At 35.2% G+C, this 25373-nt stretch overlaps 1 pseudogene across 1 annotated transcript; it reads left to right on the top strand.

Moving 5' to 3' along the window:
- The first annotated feature begins 3722 nt into the window (after positions 1–3722).
- LOC106913133 (uncharacterized) lies at positions 3723–24854 on the top strand (annotated as a pseudogene). The gene is made up of 17 exons (XR_015765629.1): positions 3723–3910; positions 5662–5779; positions 7692–8021; positions 8141–8452; positions 9301–9564; positions 10903–11208; positions 11304–11382; positions 11602–11683; positions 11773–12086; positions 16865–16932; positions 17540–17875; positions 17995–18296; positions 21021–21284; positions 23210–23515; positions 23612–23690; positions 23904–23985; positions 24068–24854. The product of XR_015765629.1 is annotated as an uncharacterized LOC106913133 (transcript).
- The last annotated feature ends 519 nt before the right edge of the window (positions 24855–25373 follow it).

Here is a 25373-nt window from a genome sequence, read left to right as displayed (position 1 = left end):
AAGTTCCAAACTAAATTAATAATCTTTTTACAGTGTCATCTAAATACACAAATCTTTTTCTTAAATAACCTTTTTCACTTTGACTTTACTTGAAATAATTCAGTTTGTGTCCCATGTCTGACACAATGACTCTTACGCTTACAGGGACACATTCCCAGTAAGTGACTGTGGCTCTGTGGATAGAGCAGTTGCCTTGTGATCGGAAGGTTGTCAGTTCAATTCCAGCTTCCTCCTGCCATATGTTAATGTGTCCCCTGGGTACTTAATGCCAAGTTGCCTAGCATCTGAGCATTAAATACATGTGTGAATATGTGCTTTCAGTGGTCAAAAGTGTTATTTAAGTTTATTTACCATTTTTGAAGTAAACTAAATGATTTGAGTAAGACTGACTTAACAAATTGAGTTGGATGATTATAATATATTGAATTGGTTAAACTTAATAAATTTAGTTGGATAAACTTAATTGAATTGCTTGTTACCTACAGAAGCAATTCAATTAAGTTGGTTCAACTTTTTTCTTTTTAGAGTGTAATAAAAACATCTCACTCACTTAATACAAATACAGCTACAGGAAGGCAGAACAGGAAACCTTAGTTCCCTCTTGGTGCCATTCACTGAGAAGCGGTGGCAATGTATGAGTCAGTTTAATCTAATATTACATTCTGATTTCTGTTTACATCAAGAGCTGTACTAATTTTACAGGTACCAAACTATTTGAGCTTTTTCTTTAGAAAGTAGTTCCACCTTTGTACATCTGCCCATTTGAAGGTTGTTGTTTTTTTGTGTGCATTCTTAGATAAGTGCTGACATGAGTTTTTGCAGTGTTATATTCTAATCCATTTCGTGTTTCAATTTTATCACTTGATGCCTGTGCTGACACAGTTGTTTAAATTTTTGCCTAGTGCCTGTTTAGGCCTCCCACACAGTGATACTATTACGTTCATAGTAGTATTTTTTAAAACTTCTCAAAAACAAAAAAACAAATAAAAGCATCAGCTGTGCCAGCAAGTCTTTTTTAAGAGTATTGATCTGCTTTTTGCTGCCACATTTTTTCCACTTCCTCTTTAGTCTCTCTTTTTAGAACTAACACAAAAAACACACCAGCATGTTAGGAATGGTGTTAATCTGCTTTCTGGACATCCATAGACTTGAAAGAGGCAGAGCTAGATTCAATCAACATCCATATATCATTAAATGGAGTCACTTATTCCCAGTCATACCAGAAGTAGGGGGCTAAGAGGACCACTTCCCCCACTTTATGGTCCTGTTCGGGCTCCCATCTGGTTGCATCAGCCATTCACATGGGCCACACCCGACATCAGTTAAAATCTCTCTTTCTCCTGTCTCCATAGAGACACAAAAAAAACTTTTGACATATCAACACATAATTGTGCACATTGTCATTATTATGCACCTCCGAAGGCAGCTGCATTTTGCAACACCGCTGTGCACAGATTGCACGTCATTATGCTGAGAAAATGCAGGCAGAGTAAGAGAGGATATCGTCTCTGTTTGTGGGAACATCTTTTAAAAACAAGATAAACTAGAACAGCAAGCAGTTATAAGTGGTTCTTTGCTCAACCCGGCACGTATTCACCCTCACAAGGGCAAGGACCCCTACCAACTAAAAACAGAAAGCATATATTTCAAAACCTGGTCATAAAGGAAGCAACAACAAATAATCGCTGCATGAAAGGAACAACCCATTCTAAAGGACTGTACACACTCTGTGGGGGAAAAAAATAAATTTGTTCTTCTGCCCAATGCAGCTAGTTCAAGTTCTTTCTGGTTAGAAAATACACTTGTGAACAAGACTTGTGAAATTTTTATGGGACCCTCCCACTGTGTTCATCCTTCAGAGGCGGCTCTTGGCGAACCATCTTTCCAGCACCCCGCCTCCCACCTTCCCCCGTGGACAACTATGCAGTACTGGGAAAGGTGGGAGAGGGGGTTGGGAGGGTTGGGGGGCCAGGGGGCGTTGTGGGTATTGGTGTGACGGTGATCAGTTTCTGTGTCACCCAGCTGGTCTCTTTATATTGCAAAAGCTTATTTTATACAAACATTTCCCTGAGCTCTAATAACTGAAAGATGAGTTCTTTAAAATATCCACACGTTCCAGTGTCTTCAAATAAACATTTTCATAACATCCAAATCTGTAGTATCTTGTACCACATTCACACCAATAGAGCTTTAATATCAATCAAACATGGGATATATAAGACATTAGACTGCTATGCTGACATAGTGTAAATTACCCTAACCCTACAATTCAATAAACTGTAATGTTTCAGGACTTCACCACTTAAATCTTGGTCTTTCTTTAACTCTGGGAATAAACAAAATAGTCTGCAAACTTTATCTTAAATAATTAACCTTAGAAAAATGAACATGCTTGCAAAATACTTTTCCTTAGCACTTGTTTTTTTTGCAATTAGTTATCACACTGAATAAAATATGGGGGAATTTTTCTGCCATAATCCAGAGCACACAGTCTGAAAGCAGGATTTCATGTGTTTTGTTCTCAAAACTTGTAGTGATAGTAACTGCAGATTACACTATTGCTTAATTTCCTCCGTTTAGAACCTCTGTGTTTTTCAGACACCGACAGAAACCATTTTGAAATTTGCAGATGATTGTACAACTTATGTGAGGCACTTGTAGGACTTCATCCTCTGCCTTTTTGTCATAAACAATAGACTTGAAGATAACTTAAATGACAAAAGTGAAGCTAAATGTTTGGTTTTTTTAATCCAAACTGTGACAAACTACCAGAGACAAAGAAAACATGAACCACAGCCTTATGCAGCCTCGTCAAAGCAGAACTTGTAAAAATGTCGTAAGATGGACTATTGCATCTGAACCTGTGGATATTTGCATCACAAGTTGCTAAGTCCTCATACATGCTTTAAGGAATGAGTTGTGCTACATCAGTATGGTTTATAGTCATTGCAATTTACTAATCCCATAAAGAGTTTAGAAATTACTTCTCATTTGGTAAACTATCATTCTGCATCAGAATATACAACTCTATTTTTCAAGTAATATGTTAAATAAATGGGGTGCACAGAGGCACAGTTTGTAGAACTGTTGCTTTGCAGCAACAGGGTCCTGGGTTTGTTTCCTGGTCTTGGGTTTTTCTGCATGGAGTTTGCATGTTCTCCCTGTTCATGCTTGGGTTTTCTCCGGGTACTCCGGCTTCCACACACAGTTCAAAAACATGACTGTTACGCTGATGGTTCTGTCTAAATTTTCCTTAGGTGTGTGTGTGTGTGTGTGTGTGTGTGTGTGTGTGTGTGCGTGTGTGTGTGTGTGTGTGCGTGTGTGTGCATGTGTGTGTGCGTGTGTGTGTGTGTGTGTGTGCATGGTTGTTTGTCCAATTTTGTTGCCCTGTGATGGACTGGCGACCTGTCCAGGGTGTACCCCGCATCTTGAATGTTGACAGCTGGAGGTACGCACCAGCACCGCTCGTAACCCCAAAGGGATAAGGGTATAAGAAAATGGATGGATGTTTTCTAAGTCTCCAGCAAACCTTGACACCACATTAATGCTCTCTTTGGTTAAATGTGCATTTTCCAAGTATAAGATTCTTTCAGCCTCAAAAACGTATGTGAAGCAAAGACCACAGGGGAAGAAGATGGTGGTGTTTAAAACTACTGCTGAGGAAGTTTATGTCGTATTTCTCAACTATTAAATTACTTCCTCATGTTTTAGGTCAGTTGCTAATGCTTCAAGAAATGTAAACCTAGTCTAGGCTCTACTGACTGTTAGAAGACATACAGTAAGTTTTGTCTCTTGGTAATGCATGCAGTTTCAAACAAATGAGCAGTGTTTACTTCATCTACATGGACTGAATTGATTGTGTAAAACCTTCTGATGGACCGATAAGGAGCTGCAAAAGTTCTGGTAAAAGGTGAGACATTTACATTTCAAATTGTTAAACTTTCATGCCATCTGTCTATTGGGTTATTGGGGATATGTCTTTTTAATTATTGAAATAAACATGTCTTATGCATGTAGATAAAGTAAAACAAGAAAAAAGTTGCCAGTTAAATATACTGCATTAAATATTTAACAAATATTTTTAAACAATCCAGTTAGAAAATTCCTGTTTCTTTTTCAAATCTGGCCACACATTTTTCTGACATGTTGACATGAAAGTGTAAGTTGATGCTTTTGCTTCTTTTTTTCTTCCCTTGTTCTTTCATTTTATTTTTACTTTATCACAAGCTTTTTAATGATAGCGTAGAAACAGTAGCAGCTTAAAGAAATGTTTTTTTCTAGTACACTTGCTAAAGTCCCAAAGCCTTAGAAATAACTTTACCACTGGACACCAATGCCAGATTTGTTTGAGTAACTTTTATTTTCCTTCATAAAACATAATTTGAAAATGTACTACCGTGATATGTATTGTGAGATTTAATAAAAGGGAAACAAAACAATGCTAATACTATGTTTACTGGAAAGGATATATGAAACAAGATTTAAGAGATTCATGACTGACTGCAAGCTTTGGTGAAAGCCTTACATAAATTATTTAAAAAGTAAAAAGCAGCCTAAGTAGGGAGACCCAGACTTCCCTTTCCCCAGTCACTTTTGCCAGCAACTCCAATTTAGGTACAGTACCCACTTAACTGCAGACACAGCACCAATCTATCTATCGATCTCCTGCTTCATTTTCCTTCAGACTTGAACAAAACAACAAGCTACTTAAACTTAACCAAACCAGAGAAGGGACTCTACTCTTCACCGCCTCAAGACCATGGCCTCAGATTTGGAGGTACTGACATTCATTTCAGAGGATTCACACTCGGCTGCAAACTGCTCTACTAGATCCATCCATCCATCCATCCATCCATCCATCCATCCATCCATCCATCCATCCATCCATCCATCCATCCATCCATCCATCCATCCATCCATCCATCCATCCATCCATCCATTCATTTTCTTACACCCTCATCCCATTGGGGTCAGGAGGGTTGCTGGTGCTGATCTCCAGCTGAACAAAACCACAAGGTATTTAAACTTCCCTGAACCAGAGTGTTCTGTCTCAAGACCATGGTCTCGGATTTGGAGGTACTGATATTTTTCTGGAGGCTGCACACTCGGCTGCAAACTGCTCTACTAAATCAATCAATCAATCAATCAATCAATCAATCAATCAATCAATCAATCAATCAATCAATCAATCAATCAATCAATCAATCAATCAATCAATCAATCAATCCATTCATCCATCCATCCATTTTCTTACATCCTCATCCCATTGGGGTCAGGAGGGATGCTGGTGCTGATCTCCAGCTGTCAAAGGGTGAGAAGCCGTTTGACACCCTGGACAGGTCGCCAGTTGCTCTACTAGATATGAGCTAGTACTCCATAATTAGGATGAATATTATATAACACAAAATATATTTTATAATTAAAAAACAGTACAAATGATAAACTCCAGATTCATGTTGGCGGTACTGTTGTTAGCTCTGTTACTTTCCTGCAAGAAGAGAGTTTGAATCCCTGGCTGAGGATTTTATGAATGGAGTTTACTCTGGGTACTATGGCTGCCTTCCAAAGGACAAAATCATGTATTCTAGGTGAATTTGCTTTTCTACATTACCCCTGGCTTTGCATAGTAACTTGACATTTATGTCCATTTCTGTGTGATAGACTAGCAGTCATCCCAAAGTGAACCACACTTCCAGCCAAAGGTTTGTTGGGAAAAGGATCCAACTAACAAAGATGGCTGGACCTCTGATTTTTCTTCTAATTGGCTCTGTACTCCAAGGTAAGATTCTTACTGGTAACATTTAGTTTGGCTTAAATGTTTTAAACAACAAATCCATTCCAGGTTTCAATGTCTATGAAATAATTTCTAATTATGGTTGAATCCAGTAAACTATAAATTATTCTTCAGTTCATTCTAATTTGTCATGGTTGAGTTCAATTTCACGCCCTTTATGAATATGTCACTTTCCAAAAAAATAGTCATTTTTTGCCAAAGTTACTTAACATTTATAAATTGGGAAAACACTGTGGTACAGCGAATTTTTAATTCAAGCGAAATCCAAACTGTGCAGAGAACAATAACAAATTTGCTCAAAGGAAAATACAGAAATGCCAACGATGAAAAAGTTACTGCAGACACTACAACATAAAATTGATTATCAGTGTTTATGCCAGCAAAGCTGGAAAGAGTACAGAATTAACATAGGCTACTCAAGGAAATGTACAGTGAATTTGATTAAACTTGCATTTAAATACAATTAAAGTTACTAGGAATAAAAGTAACAAGAACCTCATTAAAATTTTACTTTAGCTACTTTGTGATGAGCAAAATGTTCTGCTCGTCACAAGGGAAATGAGAACAGGTTGGTTTCAAAATGTTTTTTAATTGAAGGAGCAAATTTATAGACAGACAACACAAAATATTTTTAATGGGACATTCATTTCAATAATCTTCTGTCAGCTGCTGTCTTTATGGTTCTGAACAGCAGATCGTCTCCCCCATCTCAGCATCTTCACTACATGGAGCTTCTCTGTGTTTGTCCTCGTCCTCAAAACTTGGCAGTTCTTTGGAAAAGGAAAACTATTCATCCAATATTTCCTCTGTCCCTCCTATCTAATAGTTTAAACAACTGACTCTAAGCTAATACCCTGATTTTCTGCTTTCAGCTTTAGTCAATATAAATTATAATCACACCAAACTGACATTTACAGTTGTTTTTAAATATTATTGAAGTTTACAATACATGATAAAGCTGTTGCCTTTGTCTTCCATTTGATGCAACACAATAAGATCTTAGTACAAACTTAGCAGAAGGACCAATGCTGTTTTTTTTTCTAGTGTTTTTTTCATATTTTACTTTTACTTATTCATCGATATGATTTCGAATGCAACTGAGAAAAGTACTTTATTTAAAACAAATTTAAGTAAAAAGTCAGATTTTGTGAACAAGCAAAAGTACAAAGTAGACAAATTATAATTACTGCAATATGAGTAAATGTAACTAATAACTTTCCATAATTTATGCCAGAACCTGAACAATCAAAATATTTTTTTATTTTTCAAATTATAGACAAACTGCACACATTGCCTAAAGCTTTTACTTTTTGTTTTGTCCATACAGGGAGCCTGTAGTACAGTAAAAATATTGATATGTTTTCATTTGTTTTGGTTTGCACTGATGATTTTTGTCATAGTATTGGCAAATCTTTCAAGATACTTTCTCCTCTGCGTAGAGCACAAATATGAACCCATCTTAAATGACAGATATGAAGCTAAATGTCTTTACATCTATTATGCAAGAAATTAGAATAAAGACCTCAACGTCAAAATCATTAAACAGTTGCATATTTACTCAATTAAATCTTTCAGTGTGTTGTTTAATCAAACTGCACTTGTTGTTTGAACTCAAAGTATCATAAATTTACTTGAATTACAATTTACTAAGATACATGACCCATCTTTACACAGTCTTTTCAAGAACAATATCAACTTTTAGGTAATATGTTGCAAAACAAAAAGCATAGACAAACCAAAATCTACTTCAGACAAGAACCCCATGACTGTAACAACATCTTGAATGAAAGATATCCTGGAAAGTCCCAATAAACTTTTTGCTGTTTTTGAAGTCAAATTAAAAGTGAAATAAACTACTGCAGCATTTTCTTCTTTCTATGTCTGTTTTCTTTTTCAGGCTCCAACTGTAACAGTTTCGAGGTTAATTTGCCACAGACTGTGAAAGTTATGACAGGATCATGTGTGACCGTCCCCTGCTCCTTTGATGTGCAGGATGAATATGAAAAGAACTTAAATGACAATTGTGAAGCTATATGGCGTTCCCGAAATAATGTTCGACAACTAACTGACAGAAATCCACAAACAGGAGACTTAACAAAGAAAAACTGCACCACAACCTTCAGCAATATGCAGACTGGTCTCACCAAGGATTATTACTTCAGACTTGATTGTGGAACTCCTCTAATATGGAGTTATTCCTCAACATATGTAAAAATTGAGGTCACAGGTAGGTTAACATACACATGCAGAATTTTGATGGATAAATTATGTTGAGGCAGCTAACTTTAAATTTATTGTATTTTACTGACACACTGATAATGAACAGCATCTGAACTTTCCAACCAGATAATTTTCCCTCACCAACTCTGACTCCGTCCACACTGAAGATAAAGGAGGGAGAGTCAGTGAGTCTGACCTGCTCTGCTCCGGCTCCATGTCTGCCTCATCCTCCAACTCTGATTTGGACCCCAAAACTGGGGGACATTCAGGAAACACTGCAGGAGAATCAGGACAAAACTAAATTCAAGACCTCAGTTATGAACTTCACTGCTTCTCACCTCTACAATAAACTGAACATTTCCTGCACTGCTGGGTACAAGAAACAAGATGGAGGCTCTGATGTAGCTCTTACCCAATCTTTATTGCCAGATGTTTCATGTAAGTTCTTTTGACTTCTTTTATACGGCAACTCAGCCTATTTTTGTTATTTGTTTATTTCTATTTGGAGGGAACAATTTGAGTTATCTAAATAACCCTTCCTATTGTCATAGGTTTTCTCTATATTTCTATATAGTCATTTTATTTCAGTATAAAATATGTTATGCTATTTCTTCCACACAAATTTTAAAACGTTTATTTAGTTTCTAAAACCTTAAGATCTAATCTAATGCTTGTTAAATTACATGATAAAGTGATATATGTATTTAAAATGAAGTGTGGAGAAAACTAAAATGGCACTTGTACTAAGAAAGTGTTAACACACAAACATGTTGTGGTGTTTTACTTTCATCAGTCACAAAAAACAACCAGTTAAAGTTTATGACTAAATATGGAAGTGTACAACATAAAAAAAAATAAATATCAACCGATGACATACCAGATAAATTGACTGACCAAATAGCTTTTGAAAGGTAGGGTTTACCTGGTCCAATGTTCCTGAGAAGGATTTGGGCTCAAATATTACAATAACTAATAAAATTAAAGTTGAATTATTAACATTGGAAGATTATAAAAATTAAGTTATCAAGGGAGAAGAAGGTATTTTTGTGCAGATATGTCAATGAGATTGGAGAAGGACATTCATACCTCAGACACAGAAGTTTTGTGTATGTATAACATTTAAAAAGATCACACATTTAAAATAATGTAATGCTTACAGTAACCAAAATATTTCCCTCAGTTGTAGCAAAACTTTCAAAAATGTAGTCGGTGTCCTTCAACTATCAACTTTATGAATCCATTTTATTTGTGTTGATATTAACAATTTAAAATGTTTCCTCTTTTAGATTCCCCTAAGAATGTCACAGTTTCAGTCAGTCCCTATGGTTCGGTTCTAGAGAACAGCAATGTGACTCTGACATGCAGCAGTGATGCCAACCCAGCAGAGCAGAATTACACCTGGTATGGAGCTGATGGAGGACAGGAAACTGTCTTTGGAAATGGAAAGATTTTGAACATTAAAGTATCATCAGACATGAGGAATTTGTTCTGCAAAGCTGTAAATGAGATTGGAGAAGGACGTTCCAACCTCAGGCATATAGATGTTCTGTGTATGTATAAGTCTTAATAACATCTTTGCATTTTTTTATTGCTGACAATAAACAGTAAGTTTTTATCAGTAAAACGTAAAGTTTTCAGATGTGTGGCCTCACATTCAGTTTATATGATAGATGAAAACACAGAAGATTTTTCAAACAAAGTAGATATAAATTATTTTACAACAATAAGACAGCGTCACACATAATGCAGACTTGCATAGATCCCTGAAACCTTAAGACAGAAATAAAATGTACGTCTGGTTAGTTCAACCTTAAAGTATGACAGCTCCTGCTGAAACGTTTGTAAAAGTCCTTTAAAACTACATGGATACAAGAAGTAAATAAAATAATAATTAGTCAACAATGTCCAGAGTTATCTCTGTAAAATTTGAAATAATTTGCTTTTGGTTTTTTGTTTTGTTGTTTTATTTATTTATTTATTTTTTTCAAAAATATGCTATTAATTTTTGTTTTTAAGAACACAACAACAAAAAGCAAAAGTTCAGCAGTGCAGTTTAAAGAAGAAAAAAACTAAAATTAGGAGCCATACATATTTTCATCATTTTATAGTCCAAGTCTAATCGCGTAGTCCAAAAAGGGTTTCCATGCAAAGAGGTTTTAAGTGGACAAGGCATGTTAGGAAGTCAAGTGGGATGTATTCCAAAATAATACTAGGGAACTTACTGGAAATAAAATATTCTTCCAACCACAAAAGTTTAGGATATTGCACATCTTACTCTTTTTTGTTTTTAATATGTTTAGTTGATAGACCAAGGAGAAGAGACACTGAAACGAGATCACTGTTAGTTTCGATAATTTTTATGATTTCAACCAGAATAGATTCCCAGTCTACCTGGGTTTTAGTGCATGACCAAAGACAGTGTGTGAGGCTGACGTCATGTTACATTTAAAACACAATGAAGAGGATCCTGGTTTAAAATTAGACACCCCAGTTTGGGAGTCAGTTTTATGATATGTTTAGTTCCACAAAGATTTTTATCCAATAGTTCTCCTTTGAAGAATTGTGTGCTGATTAGTCAGCTTTTCCACTTCCTTTTTGCTGCTTGATGATGAAACATGTTACTGCCCACATAACCCCAAAACACTCCGGTCTTCTAATGTTGGCACACAACTGTCTTTCATCATCGAGTTTTTTTTTTTCATTTTCTCTGCTGAAGTCATTAAATCTACCAAAATAAAACAACTAATCATGACTAAAAAGCTTCACAAAGTATCCTAGCAAGATTTTAAAATAAGTGTTGATTTTCATTCAGTTTTTATATATATACATATATGTATATAAATTTATTTTGCATTTATTACTGATTACATTCTTTGCTTTCATTCCAGTCCCTCCACCGATCCTGCTCTCATCAAACTGCACCAAAACTGCAAATCAGCTCAATTGCTCCTGTGAAATGGAGGGAAAACCGACTCCAGTGACTCATTGGTTCTTGAATGGACAACCTGTTAGTCCATCTAGCCAGATGGTTACAAATGAGCTTCTAGATGGCTCACATTTGAGGAGCATCATCACTGTGAATGAACCACAGTACAGAGATCTGTCCACCTTGCTGTGCTTCAGCTCCAACTCCTTGGGATCAGCCAGTAAACAGTTTTTTGTCAGTTTCGTTGAGAGCTCAAGAGAAAACCAAGGTCTGACTTTTTCTCTCTTTAATTGGTTAAATTTGTGAATCAAATTCATGCTGCAGCTGCAGCAGAGTAACTTTGATAATACTGTTTTCTTGTAGGTCAAATCCCACTGTCTGGTTTCATTGCCACAGTTGGTGCTTTGTTACTGGTGGTATTTGCCCTCCTGGTTTTTATCTGGTAGGTTCAATGAGCTGAATATGTTGCAGACAAATTGTTGTCTTTAGTTTTTCATTTTGTAATTTTGGATTGTATTATAAATTCTTCTTTGTTTACATATAGTAGATGAGAAAGTAGCATGTTATTTTATCCATAGAAGAAGGTCTTGCATTTTCTGAAGCCTCATTTAGTCGATCATTGAAAGATAAACGAATATTAAATGCCAAGCATATATTTCAGGTTTCAAAAGACACACCCCAAACCTAGAGGGATTGGAGGTGATATTGACACAAATGCATGTCCAATGACTGAGGAAAATCAGGTTTGTTAACCACCGATACTATTGTCATGTTGTTCTTCATTATTATTTCTGAAAGGCTTTTATTCCTGAAGTTTTTCCTTCGTTCTTAGGTACCAAATCCGACTGAAGATGCAATTTATGCAAACTCTGCTGAACTTCGTCAAGCAGGAATTGGCCAACCTTCAAATGGAACTGACAATGAAATCAGTGAAAGTTCAAGAAAGAAAAGCGAAGATCTGGTTTATGCCAGTGTGAATTGGTCAAGAAAGAGCAAAACAAAGAAGACGGAGAATGATGCGATCATGAATCTCACTGGCGACTCCTTTGTGGAGGAGAAATTTGAAAGGGGAGACATGCTTTTTGTGAGCTCTGCACTGGAAATGGGAAGTTTGTATGCAGAAGTTAAGCCTAGATATGTAAGGAAGTGAATATGCTCAGCTTAAATTCAGGAACAAATGTGCAACACAGAATAAATTATCACTCTGTGGCAGGCGTGGTTCTAAAGATAAGATGAAAAACTAAAGTCCTAGTACATGGTCAAGAAGGTTTTGAAAAAAATATTCCTACTGGCTGACACTGAATTAAGAACAATATGTTATATTGTTATGAATTTGTTTTACTCAAGGTACCAACAAGGATCTTTTTGGCCAAAACATTTCTCTTGGAAAGTCATGACGATCATCTCCATTTCCAGCTTTTGTCAGTATAGAAACCATAACTAATCCAATTTTCTCACCACTCACACAATAATAACATCACACAACAAAAAACTTTCTGCTCAGGTGATGTCGAGAACAAGCTGCAAGAATTCCCAAAGCTAAGAAATGATGTCATTTTGTTCTTGCAGAAAAGAACAAATTGTTCTGTGCTCACATTGTATGTTTAGGCCTCATTTTAACTCTAGCTAGCTGATGCAACTTGTCAATATATGATATATTCACTTAATTTGAAGTTGACAGAATATTTTAGAACCATCTGTATTTGCTAACGCCACAGCTGCAGTCTTCTGGCTTTATATGAGCTGTCAAAAAGCAATGGTGATAGTACCAAGTTTCTCTAAGATGTTTCTTCCCCTCCTCATTGTGATGCCAGTCGTAGTGGAGGGTGCTGTATCTCAGTGCTTTGTGCTGCATATTTATAAACATTTATTAAAGTTGCAATTGAAGAGTCAAACTTTATCCAGTTATAGTTTGAAACTTCATTAAATTCACTTCAATCACATGCTTTAAAACCAAGTACTTTACAGTATTAATATCACTATTGCATGGTCTCCGTTTGGTTTGTGATTGTTTTAAAGTGTTTATTTGAGCTATCCATGTTTTACGAATTTGCATTTTAGCAACTGTTCTGTCATATAATCTTGATATAGTGCAATACAATTTAATATAGTATCTTTGTTTAGTGTCTTTCTTTTATTATTTTTATGTTTTAACTGAGCCCAAGTGTCTTTATTCTCTAACACACTTTGATTTGGCTTGTGTATGAAATGGGCACACATTCCTTTATAAATGCTACTTGTTATCTCAAATGCTCACTGGAGAAAGTTAAAATCAAAAGCTTGCTTCAGTATCAGTGGTTCCTGAATATGTGCTTATTTTAAATCATGCATAATAGTTGTAGCCTATGGAGTTTGGTGTGATTTGTGTACAAAGCTACAGTTTTGTTCACAAATTGTGTGTGTGTAAGACTTGGTGTCAAACTTAGTGTTATTTTGTCATAAAGTTAAAGGTTGCAGGTGTTAAAACTATTAACACTAGTGAAACACTGCTGTGCAGAAACAGATGGTGTATCATTGGTGTGAGGAGAAGAGAAGAAATTCTCTCTGTTTTTCATACTTTAAGGTCTTTGAGGTGGAGCTTATTTTTTACATAAATATATGGTTGTACTCTTGGCATAAACAGTTTATTTTATAGCACACTGACAAGACGTCTCTAGCAGTGTTTCTTTACATCGACTTGATTATCTGGTTTATATTTAATCCATGCAATACACTGTAGTAATTTCTCACAAGATGAAAGTCTCTGTGTAGTGAAAGAACATGCCAGTTTTTTTATTTTTTTTTATGAATGCTTAATCTCTTCCTTGTGGGCTGCTGTGGGTTCTTTAAATTTTTGAAACAAATATGCATACACCATCCGGTATATCGACATGTACCTTCACATATATAAGTAGTCATGGTGGCTGCCATGGCTAAAAATGCCAGGGCCATTTTTTGGTCCTACTCAACCTGTGACCATGAGTTTGTTTTGGTGGGTAAAGTAGTTTGGATTTGAATAACTCAAACTTAAACTCTAACCAGACAGTTAATTAGCTAAACTTAAAACTAAGTGAATTAATACTATGAATAAAATATTTTCTCATTTAATATATTGCTTACATCCAACATCATTTGCCAGCCTTATTTAAGGTCCTGCCATTCACATTAAATGTTGTGGGAGTTAAGTCTTATTTGGTTACTTGAGGTAGCAACATACTCATTTTCAGTAGAATATGTGCACACTGCCATCTAGTGTCAATGTTATCCGCTGGGATCATTGAGTGTAATTTTACGGAGCCCCCCAGGGGGCATGGGGAATTTTTTTTGAGCCCCCCAGGAGACATGGGGAATTTTTTTTTCTTTTGCGTTCCCTCGCAATAATCTACTGATCAGTTCATGCGGCATAATTGATACTGTAAGCCTTTTTTACGGTGGAAGCCGTACTTTCTGCTTTAATACAAGCTTATAAGGTTTTTCCATGGACTATTGAGTTATTATCGCGGGGTAATAAGTCATCTGATTGTGTCTCCATTGTGTTCGTGTCTGAATGGTTTAAAGGGCTGCTTTCTGTGCCGTTCCATCTGAGCCTTAACAGACATATACAAGCAGTAAATAAATCGATTTTCAATCAGTTTTTTGCACCAAAGCGTTAATAATAATAAACACGTTTTATTATTATAAAACACAGCAAACTAATGGTGGTAGACGGCCGCACTGGATTAACTCGGGGAATCTCATCTGTCCGTGTATCAATCAACTCCTAACCTCTTCTTTGTTCTGTCACAATTATCGATTTTTTTAATTTTTATTATCATGCTCCAAACTTTGCGAGGACTGACCCCCCAGCTCACCCACTTCCTCATACACACACAGAGCCAGCAGCGTCACCTTCCCATTCATATTTGATGACGTCACTCCCACATCGACACGCCCACCACCAGGTGTCAAAGCCGCTGCTCCTGTCATATCAATAATTACTTATTTCATTCATATTGCTCTTATAGAGCCTCAGTGAAAACGTGTTTATTATTACATCAGTTACATCAGTGGTAACAAATGGTTGAGGCCATAACAGAGTGATTGTGTGAAGTTTATCCTTTCTGTGGAGGTTTGTGCTGTAACTAGTTAGACCAGCAGGTGCAGCCAGATTTCAGTGACTGTTACGACTGTCCATGTCATCAGTGGATGTAGATTCATAAAATCTCTATTTAAAATGAGGCACCAAAGAAAGAGAGTCAAGCAGAAAAATGTAGCAAAATGATGTTCATATTGATATGTACAAATAAATACTTAATGTAAATGCATAAATGCAATTTGTATTCATAGTAGTATGTGGTTTTAGTTTATAAGGACTCTGAGTGTGATCATGTGTTTTTTTTTGTCTTCAGTTCTTGAGCTAAATCTCCATCTAAAAGAAGTTGTGGACATTCAATTAGTCCCAGTTAAACGGCGTTTCACTAAAGTCCCAGATCGGGTTTGAGTCCCAGATAAGGATAGGGGTGCGGATGTCGATGCCCCTGGTTGAAAAGGGGTGCGGGTTTTAATGTTTTTATCTCTTTTAATCGTTTTTTTTTTCAAAATCTCTTTCTCTTTCTTACTGTTTATTCAATGTCATATGATGTTTTTTTATTATGTAAAGCACTTTGAAATGCCTTGCTGTTGAAATGTGCTATACAAATAAAATTTGATAGATAGATAGATAGATAGATAGATAGATAGATAGATAGATAGATAGATAGATAGATAGATAGATAGATAGATAGATAGATAGATAGATAGATAGATAGATAGATAGATAGATAGATAGATAGATAGATAGATAGATAGATAGATAGATAGATTAATGTGTCTGCTCAAAGTTCTTTGACGGTTGTAAAATAGCAATGATGCTTAATTCTGGAGAGAAAAAGGTTTACAATGTTTTAATAGTTTGCCGTAGCCCAATAAATTAAATGTAAAACAACTCCCTTGGGATTTGCATGAGACACTAAAAAGAACCTGGTTGAGAAACAAGTGAACATTGTAACAAAGAGGAAGAGCGGCCATTAACAGGTGAGATTACAGAGTCAAATCTGATGTGACTCTTTACATTTCTCTGGGGAAGTTCATTGTCATATAGTGAATGTTTGATTTGCTACATCTATTTCAGTTCCTGGAGCTTCTGAATAGGTGCACACTTTTAAGGAAGATGACTTTTCCACTGACTGCTTAAACATAAACAGTCTTTGTCTATTTGATACTCCACACTGGAAGCAAAGAGTTTTGAACCAGGTTAATATGATCTTCATTAATAATTGGATTCACAGGAATACAATTATTTTGTAAAACAAATAAGAAAAACAAAGAGTTCTGCCATTTCAATTACAAGGTGAGACATTTGAATTCCTAAATATTGATTCTTTCAACTTGTCAGTTTTTGTACTTTTGGACAAATACATTCCTGGAAGGTAAGATTAAAATCAAATTTATTTGTTGTTGTTAATTAACAGTGTAGTTAAAAAGTTCCTGTTATTCTGTCTGCCTTAATCTGTGGGGGTTTTTTTCAATATATTGAAGAAAAAAATGTAAGATGATCTATTTTTTTCTAATGTTTTTTTTTATTACATAGTAATAATTTCATAAAACATTAAATCAAATATTAGGGTTGGCTCTTATTTGCCACTTATCTGATACACTACAAATCAAAGTGTTCTCTAAAATAAATATATCTATGATGCATGTCGTTTTAAAAGCAGCGGTGAAATGTTATTTTTTACCATTTAATACTTTACAATTTTGATTTATTTAACTACTGAATGACACTTCTTGCCAAATTATGTTCTCAAAATACTAGGAGACACAACATGAATCTAAGTTCATATTGATCTTCAATTAATTTTGTTCTATATGTCGACTGTCTAATATAAATAAGATGATCACAGATGGTTTCTGTTTTTTGCAGAGTAATTTGACTTCAGCTCAACAAACATGGCCGGACCTCTGATGATTCTTCTCATTGGCTCTTTACTACAAGGTGAGTTTCTAATTGATTACATTAGATATTCTTGTATTTAAATCATTCCAGATTAGAGTGTTTCTAAAATTATCCAAATTAAATGATTAAATAAATAATGGAATTTTCATAAAAATACTGAGCACGTCCTAATTTAAATTATACATCTTTATATACATCTACAAATTGTAAATAATGGTTTGCTCTCACTCTATTCCGCATTTCTATTAGCAGCATATAAACAGAAGTTAGAAAAAAAAAATTAACATTTAAACTCCTGACAATTTAATCAGTTTCATTCCTTCAGTGTGTTGTTTATTCCAACTTCATTGGTTGTTTGAACTTAAATCACCATAAATTTTCATAATTGCAAATTACTGTGAAACATGACCCATCTTTACACAGTGTTTACATGAACAGTGGAAACGTTTATGTAACATGTTGCAAAACAAAAATCTGAGACAAATCAAAAACAATTTCAGACAAGAACCTCTTGATTGTAACCTCTTGAATGAAAGATGAACTGAAAAGTCTCAATGTTAAACTTAATGTTGTTTTTAAGTCATGATAACGAATAAATAAAAAATTGCACGATTTTTTTCATTTCAATATTTATTTCGTTTTTCAGGCTCCAACTCCAACGTATTTCAGGCTAATTTGACGGAGACTGTACAAGTTATGACAGGATCATGTGTGACCGTCCCCTGCTCCTTTGATGTAGAGGATAAATATGAACAGAACTTAAATAAACAATGTACAGCTATATGGCGTTCCACAAGCACAGGCGATGTTGCACAACTAACTGACAGAAATCCACAAACAGGAGACTTAACAAAGAAAAACTGCACCACAACCTTCAGCAATATGCAGACTGGTCTCACCAAGGATTATTACTTCAGAATTGACTGTCAAAATCCTCTAATATGGAGTTTTAAACCACCTTATGTAAAAATTGAGGTCACAGGTAGGTTAACATACACTTTCAGAATTTTGATGGATAAATTGTGTTGAGGCAGCTAACTTTAAATTTATTGTATTTTACTGACACACTGATAATAAACAGCATCTGAACTGTCCAACCAGATAATTTTCCCTCACCAACTCTGACTCCGTCCACACTGAAGATTAGTCAGTGAGTCTGACCTGCTCTGCTCCGGCTCCATGTCTGCCTCATCCTCCAACTCTCATTTGGACCCCAAAACTGGGGGACATTCAGGAAACACTGCAGGAGAATCAGGACAAAACTAAATTCAAGACCTCAGTTATGAACTTCACTGCTTCTCACCTCTACAATAAACTGAAAATTTCCTGCACTGCTGTGTACAAGAAACAAGATGGAGGCTCTGATGCAGCTCTTACCACAAGCTTAATTCCAGATGTTCTCTGTAAGTTTCTTTGTCTTCTTTTAATATGGAAACTCAGGGTATTTGTTTACATCTAGCTTTTAGATTTAGAGATGTCAAACACAACATTTAAAGAAGTTTATTTAGTTTCTAAAAACTTAAGGTGGAATCTAATGCTAATTACACTGCATGATTGATAGTTAAGTGCATTTAAAATTAAATGTGGAGAAAACTAAAGCCAGGATGTTTATCTCACAAACATGCTGTTGTTTGACCTTCATCAGAGTACAAAGAAACAACTAAAACTTATAAGTTAAGCTGCAAGAGTGTACTTCAGAAAAAAGTTAAATCCACAAATCACACAGCAATTTCAAGCTTTCCACTTGGGAGAATTTATCTTGTTGGATGACCTGAGTAGGCACTGGGATAAAAATGTTAAATATTTATCAAATTGATCAGTGAATCACTTTGCAGAATCAAAATTATCTTACTTCAAGAAGTTTACTGTAATGCCGTGAAACATGAACTGCAGATATCAGACAAGGGAACCAACAAAAATGAAGTTCAAAAAGATATATTTTTTTAAATTAATATTTTATAAGTAATAACAATAATATTAAAAAGAATCATTATAAAAGGTATGCCTGGACAATTCACAGAATTTCTTAGATTTATAGTTCTTCATTCAAACCGGAGGACATAAACGAGGAAATAAACCTCTTTAAATAAAACTTGCAGTTACCCATACAAATTGTTTGTCACCCTTCATGTTTCAGATAAACACTCTGATTTTAATATCTGATAATGATTTACTGATTTAATAAAACATTAGGTTTTTTAAAAAATTATTTTATTTAGCCCAACGTTAATAATGCTGCTAGAATGCTGCGATTCAGAAATGTTTGCATTCAACTAAGAAAGTAATCCCTGATAATAAAAAAAGTTATGCACAATGTAAAATACAATAGAACAATGTAGAGGAAGTGTAAAAAAATCTGTTTTTATAAAAAGTGGAATCTCAAAAATTATTCATACTAATCTCATAATCAGTGCAACAATCTAATTGTTTCTCTTGGTATTTTTAGTTTATCTATATTAATTAGCACCAAGTCTTTTAGGTAGAAAAGCATACTTGGCTCCAATCCACTTCAGCTACATTCACAGATTTTGTATTCAGTTTAAGTCAACAACTTAGATTAGACCGTAGTAAAATTTTAATACCAGTCAGAAGAAGTATTAAAAATAAAAAAATAAAAATAAAAATCAGATCAGTTATGTATAAATAAGTAAATTTGAAGCTAACTAAGGAGATTTGTTGTAGCTTATGTTCAAATTACCATGTTCTGCTTAAGTTAGAATCGATTAGACATCAAAATATAAATTCATTGTACTTCATTCCAAAGGCATTTATTTGTGCCTTTGGATATCCGATCATTTAATTTTTAGTTCATCACTAACCACACCTGAATATTGACCAATTTGTACAAACATAAAATACCTCAAATAGAACATTTCTTGTTGAAGTACATGGGCTCAAGATCTCAAAAGGCTAAACATTAAATCCATTACTAAAGAAATTCAACAGGTGTAAAACAAAGGAATTGACACCCACTAATCTGGAAAACAAGGTTTTTTTCTAAGGTTTTGAAAATCTTATGACAATCGAAGCTCTTATGCCAAAATAGAGAAAATGTGATACAATTGTGAGCCTTCCCAGGAGCGGCTAGTCGACCAAAATTAATCCAAAACAGCATCAATAACTCAGCCATGAATAATCACAAATATCCATTGCTGACTGTCTTAACCCCCCAAAATGTTGATGTCACAAATACCTTTGACAACATATTTGTTGTTGCATGTAGTGAGAAACTAAGACAACATTTCATATATTACCTGCATTTAAACATGGTAGAGTAAATAGAACTTATCTCTCTAGAAGTCATTCAATAAGAAGCAGAGCAAAGTCTGAAAAGGTCATCAGTCCATCATAGGGTTACTCATTAGACATATAGAAATAAACCCAAATGCACACTTAATCCAATTGATCTAGTTAACATCCCTTGCATGTCAACTAGCCTAACATGCATGTATTTGCATTGTGGAAAAAGTACAGGAGTACATGGAAAGGAATAAGGATAACAAGGATAACATGTACACTGCATTTGGAAAGACATTCTTGCTGCAAGGGAACAGTGTTCCCAACTGCTCCATTTTGAAGCCCAGTGAAAGGTTTTTTTTTTTTTTTTTGCCCCACTTGGATTAGTTTCACAATATATTAGCTTATTTGTTTTGACAAATACCTGCTATGAACTTTCTTTACATTATGGGGTTCAAATAATTTGCTTACCTCTTCTTGGATTTCCCTGAAACCATAGAAGTTTCACTCAGTGGCTTTGATACAGTTTTAGAGAAAACTGATGTAACAATGACTTGTTGCCAACCCAACATTGTAGAATTATACCTGGTACAGAGATGTTGGAGGACAAGATTTTAAACATTAAAAGTTTGTGCAGCACAAATACTATTTTTCTGCAAAGCTAAAAGTGACATTGGATATTAGTCTTCCAACCTTGGAAATATAGATGTTCTGTGTATGTATAAGACTTAATTAGATCGATAATTTCTATTATATACGCACAAGAAGTTTCCAGAAGTGTCAGAAAAACTGGGAAAAAAATGCTATTAGTGTCCTTGTGTTGTCACAGCTTTGTAAAGATATTTTATTAGTGTCCATACTAACAATGTATCATTTGCCCTTTTCTTTAGATTCCCCTAAGAATGTCACAGTTTCAGTCAGTCCCTCTGGTTCGGTTCTAGAGAACAGCAATGTGACTCTGACATGTAACAGTGATGCCAACCCAGCAGAGCAGAATTACACCTGGTATGGAGCTGATGGAGGACATGAAACTGTCTTTGGAACTGGAAAGATTTTAAACATTACAGTATCTATGAACAGAAAGAGTTTTGTCTGCAAGGCTGAAAATGAAGTTGGAGAACAACATTCAAACATCACTCACATTGATGTTCTGTGTATGTATACAATTCAGATCACAAACATAAAGTTCACTATTAGCATCGGTTTATATCAGTTTCAGCTAAATTGGAAAATATACAGGCAATGTCCTTCAACTGTTATAACTTTGTAAAGATATTTACATATTTAAATGTACATATCTTTTACATTTATGCCCATATTAACATTGTAATATTAATATTTTTTTAGATTCCCCTAAAAAGGTAACAGTTTCAGTCAGTCCCTCTGGTTCGGTTCTAGAGAACAGCAATGTGACTCTGACATGCAGCAGTGATGCCAACCCAGCAGAGCAGAATTACACCTGGTATGAGGTTGATGGAGCTCAGGAAATTGTCATTGGAACTGGAAATACTTTAAACATTACAGTATCTACAGAAAGAGAGATTTTTTTCTGCAAGGCTCAAAATGATGTGGGATAAGAACGTTCCAACCTCAGTCAAATTGATGTTCTGTGTACGTATGACGTTAGAGAACATGTTTCTGTTTGATAAGTTGTTCACACTCCTTTCATGCACAGTGAAGAGGTTTGAGTATCCCTAAAATCCCGACAGTGTGGGTTCTTTGGCACTTCACTTCCTGAATGATGATTCTACTTATATACTTTGGCAAGAAGTGGTGGTTCAGACTGTGTGCTAGATCAGGATCAGAACAGATTCATGATTTTGAGGAAAAGGCAGAGGAATCTCACCAAGACAAGGGGAATCTGATGCTTAGCAGCTCGGGTTCAGCCTGTTAGGTAAACCTTTAATTTCCAACTGTTCCAGGAGAGACGGGGGCTGTAAATATGCCACGTTTAAGATTTATATTGCAAAATCAGATTTCAGGAGACATTTGCTGAAGGTCATCGGTTTCTGTCTCAGAGGAAAGCGTCAGGTTTGTTGAGGGAAACCAACTGTTAGCATCTCAGGTTGTGTTTCATTTTGGTGGTGATTGTTGACACAGAGGATGGAGCCCTTTGAGGATCTTTTTAATCCAGGTTCCATGTCTTCAGTGGGAGAGGCTCAATCATGGCACATGTTGGATTCAAATTGAGCAAATATGACTTTGATCTTGAGAGTCAGCTTCTCTAACACTGAAGACACTGAAAAGAAGATGGACAGATCCTTTCTAGTTAGTGAGCAAGTGGAGGAGTTTACAAGCAGGATGGAGCTGCAGATTGCTAAATGACTTTTGGCCTCATCTAAAGAAATGCAAACCTTGCTTTGCTCTGTTGTGGCGAAGAAAGAGCTGTGCTAGTGAAGCTCTCATTGTACTGGTCTGAGTTTTAACCATCACCTATGATCAGGAGCTATGGATCATGACAGGAAGTTTGAGATCCCGAGTATTAGAGTCTGAAATCACCTTGTGTAGAGATTAGCGCTGTCAATCATTCTGACTCTCCCCTTTCCTCTCTACTAAATGGATGTAAGAAGTGACCTGTTGCAAAACAAGAGACCTGTAAATACTTAGTTAATGTTGCCCAGAGTTATCTCTGTAAGCTTATACATAAGTGACTCGTGTTATTTTTAGTTCCAAATGAGTTTCATAAGAAAGTCCTCCTTTGAAGATGTTTGTGTTGATTGTTTATCATCTTTCCTGTTTCCTTTTTGTTGCTTCATGATGAAACACCAGACCTGCAGTATCATGTCTCTTTTCTCTCATGATGTCTTACTGCTCACACAACCTCTAAAACTTCCACATTTCCACCGTTGGCACACAACTGTCTTCCTTCATTCAGTTCTTTATTTTATTTCCTCATGCTGAAAATGTTAAATTTATTTAAATAAAACAACTATTGACAACTAAAGAGTTCACAATGTATCTAAGCAAGATTTACATGTTAAATTTCATTTAGTGTATTTTAATATTACTTTAAAAATATATTTTTTTCAACATTTATTTAGGATTTATATGCTGATTATATTCTGCGCTTTCATTCCAGTCCGTCCACAGATCCTGCTCTCATCAAACTGCACCAAAACTGCAAATCAGCTCAAATGCTCTTGTGAAACGGTGGGAAACCCGACTCCAATGACTCATTGGTTCTTGAATGGACAACCAGTTAGTCAATCTAGCCAGATGGTTACAAATGAGCTTCTAGATGGCTTACATTTGAGGAGCATCATTACTGTGAATGAGCCACAGTACAGAGATCTGTCCACCTTGCTGTGCTTCAGCTCCAACTCTTTGGGATCAGCCAGTAAAACGATTTTTGTCAGCTGGCTTGAGAGCTCAAGAGAAAACCAAGGTCTGTTTTTTGTTGGTTTTTGTTTCCCTGTCAAATTGTGAACCAAAATAATGCTGCAGCAAAAATAATTCTCATAATCTTCAATCTGTATTGCAGGGTTAATCCTAGCGCTTGTCTTAATCACCAGAGTTACTGGTTTTGTATTCCTTGTATTTGCCGTGCTGTATTTGGTCTGGTAAGTGAAGAGAAAAATAATTGTGTTTTGCTTAGTTTCTTAATTTGTTATTTTGTAGCTTCTGTAACAATTCCCCCTTGTTTATAGAGAAGATGAAAAAGTAATATGTTATTTTATCTCTGCAACTATAAGCATTTTGCTTTTTCTGAGGCTTTATTAAGTTGATCAGTGAAAGAAAAAAAATAGTATGACATTTTCAGCATATTTTTTTAGGTTTCATAAGACTCACCATAAAGCTAGAGGGATTGGAGGTGATGTCAACACAGATGCATATCAAATGAAAGAGAAAAATAAGGTTTGTTGACTACAACTTTTTCTTTTATTCTTTCATTATTGTCATTTCTAATAGGTGAATGAAATTGTTCTTTCATTCTTAGGTACCAAATTCAATCAAAGACGTCCTTTATGCAAACTCTGCTGCACTTACTCAAGCAGAAAACCACCAACCTGGAACTGGCATAAAATGCACCAACTCCTCTCTTGAGAATGTAGAAGAAACCAGAGAGTGTTCAGGAAAGAAAACTGAACATCTGGTTCATGTCAGTGTGAATTAGTCAAGAAATATCAAAACAAACTACAAAGAGGAGAACATAGTAGGGGTGATATGCATTGTGTGAGCTTTTTGTTGAAACTGGGAAGTCTGTATGCAGAAGTTAAAACTAGAAATGTATGCAGAAAGTGAACATGCTCAGGTTAAAAACGGATATTTATTAAAATTTAAATACTGTGCAACAATTAAATAATCAAACTTTATCTAGTTACACTCAAATGCATTATCAAATTGCCTTCAAGGACATACCTGAAAACTGAGTATCTTTGTACAATATTAATATCAGTACTACCGGGTCTACATTTGATTTGTTATTATTTAAACATGTTTATTTGTCTAGTTGTTTGCTATCCACATTTTATCAATTTATATTTTAGCAGCTTTTTTATTATGTAAATAATTATATATAATGCAATGCAGTTTAATACAATGCCTTTGTTAAGAGTCTTGCTAAGAGTTTTTATTTTACTGTTTTTTTTCAGCCTATCTATTGTTTTCTGTCATTCATTTTGAATTGATTTGTGTAGAAAGGGGGCATACGTTGCCTTATAAATAGTACTGGTTAACTCTAGTGCACACTAGAAAAAGGTTAAATAAAAAGCTTGACTGTTTAATTTCTGTTGTTCCTGAATATCTGTTATTTAACCAAACCACCAAAGTACTTTATACTAAAACATCATATCTTTAACTCTCCATGTTACCAACCGAAAACATCAAGGCAAAGTATGACCAGACTACACCACTAGCAAGATAAACTAGCTGCTTTTAGAAAACCATTCAACTTCAAATTCAAAAATACTTAATTGATCCCAAATGGAATTGAAATATTGTTGTGATTCATTTAATTAGAGTTATTTTAAATGGCGATGACTGTGGGCAGGAAAGATCTCCTGTTGCCATCTGTCAAACTTCTGAGATCTGAGAACTTTGCTCTCATCTGGAATGGCAGCAGTAGTGAACTGTGATTGTCTAAGAAAACAATGGAAAGCAAATTGTACATAGAAACAATAACCAAGCAATCCTGACCTCTTCTGGACAGAACCTGTATTGTGCCTGAAGGACATTTTCTCCAATAAACGCCCCTGGAACAGAAAGAGTTTTTCAGCAACAAGTGGAACAACCTTACATGTTTC

The sequence above is a fragment of the Poecilia mexicana genome, unplaced genomic scaffold (assembly GCF_051168715.1).
Source record: "Poecilia mexicana isolate PSO_F unplaced genomic scaffold, ASM5116871v1 scaffold_16, whole genome shotgun sequence".
NCBI classification, from domain to species: Eukaryota; Metazoa; Chordata; class Actinopteri; order Cyprinodontiformes; family Poeciliidae; genus Poecilia; species Poecilia mexicana.
Note: the sequence above shows the minus strand (reverse complement) of the source record. Positions and strands in the feature narration are given on the sequence as shown.